Consider the following 1,856-nt stretch of genomic DNA (forward strand, 5'->3'; position numbering starts at 1 on the left):
GTAATATGTTTCACCAGTTGCATGCCCTTTGGGCTATTTCTCGTTCCAGCCATTGCACCACGACTGGTATATCAAAGGTATGTGCTATCCTGCCTGTGGGATGGTGTATATAAAAGATCCATTGCTACTAATGGAAAAATGTAGCGGGTTTCCTCTCTAGTCTGTTCTCCTCTGTTTAGTACTTGTGTACAGTCTCTTAATCTACAGGTACCAGTACAACAAACTTTTAGACAGTCTTTCTTATGTAGGAATTATTTTCTCTTATTAATAACCATAAGAAGTTGGCGCTATTATCAGGCTGATTAAAATGGATGCGATTACATGGAATATAATTATACATCTCTTTCCTTTAAAGTGACACACCCTAGTTTTTAAACACTGCAACGATTTTTTAAAATGATTAATATGCGGGTTTTTAATAATTGAAAGAGACATTACATAGATTTGATCGTTTACATTATCCATTTCCGTACATCTAAACTGCTTTTGGTCATCCTAGTGTTTCTAATACTACAAAATGCATTTTTTATAAAAAAAAAAATTAAAACGAACGTATCTCTGAGAAGTAACTATTATTTAGAAACGGTTTAGTCCATTTTATGGATATTTCCAGGTTTCAACGTCAAATTCGCTTGTTTTACCCTCTTGCAACTTTATCCAAATGCATCGTGTTACAGGTTTGTAGATTAACCAATCTCAATGTACAGTTTCACTGTTGAAAGTAGGGTCTGCGACTTTAACACTAGTTCATTTGACGTGGATAGCGAGATTTGTTTTGTCTGATATCCACTAGGGTCTTCTGGGTTAGGAACATTATGTATTACTAGCTCTTCTTTTTGTTACTAACTATGTACAGTTTTTCGTATGACGCTATCTGGAACACTGCAATGTCAATCACCACAGGTTTGTTTGGCTCAGCTCGAGGCGTGAGGCTGGATTTCAGTGGTTAAATCCAGTGTTGTCGTAGGCTGGCGGGTTGCTGGCGTCAGTCTTGGATACGGCGTCAGTGTTGGATACAACCTCAGAATAAGCTGGAGGTGGAGCTGCAAAGGCTGGAGGTGGAGCTGTAAAAGCTGGAGGTTGACCTGCAAAGGCTTGTGGTTGACCTGGAAAGGCTGGCGGCGGTGAGCCTATATAAGATGGTGGCATTGAGCCTGCGACGGCAGGCGAAGGGTATCCCAGAATACCTGGTGGGGGGTACGGCTGTGGCGGGGCATTGGGTATTGCATATCCATTGCTACCTAAACAAAAGAGAAAAATGTGTAAAGTTAATACTAAAAATATAGAAAGTGAATCAGACAATGGACAAGAAACATATGTAAGGTAGACAATGGACAACAATCACTTCTTTAGTAGACACTAGCACTTCCTTACTTGGCAGACAACGAAGAACGAAGATTTCCTTGTTTGAAATACACTGGATAACAAACACTTGTCTGACAAATTAGAACGAGTATGGCCAACAGTGAACAATAGAGATATACTTCTCTGGTAGGCACTGACAGAGAAACTAGTTTGGAAGAGAAAGGGAATCAAACACTTGTTTGGTAGACAAAAGGCAACAAACACTTATTTGTTTGGTAGACTAGGGGCGAAAAACACTTGTTTGGTAGACAAAGGGCGAAAAACACTTGTTTGGTAGACAAAGGGCGAGAAACACGTACTTGTTTGGTAGACAAAGGGCGACAAACACCTACCTGTTTTGTAGACAAAGGACGACACAAACTTACTTGTTTTGTAGACAAAGGGCGACACAAACTTACTTGTTTGGTAGACAAAGGGTAACAGACACTTACTTGCTTGGTAGACAAAGGGCACGCCGTTGGGGCCGGTTGTCTGGATGACTGTTCTGGAAT

This window comes from Gigantopelta aegis, chromosome 3 (assembly GCF_016097555.1).
Source record: "Gigantopelta aegis isolate Gae_Host chromosome 3, Gae_host_genome, whole genome shotgun sequence".
Taxonomy (NCBI): Eukaryota; Metazoa; Mollusca; class Gastropoda; order Neomphalida; family Peltospiridae; genus Gigantopelta; species Gigantopelta aegis.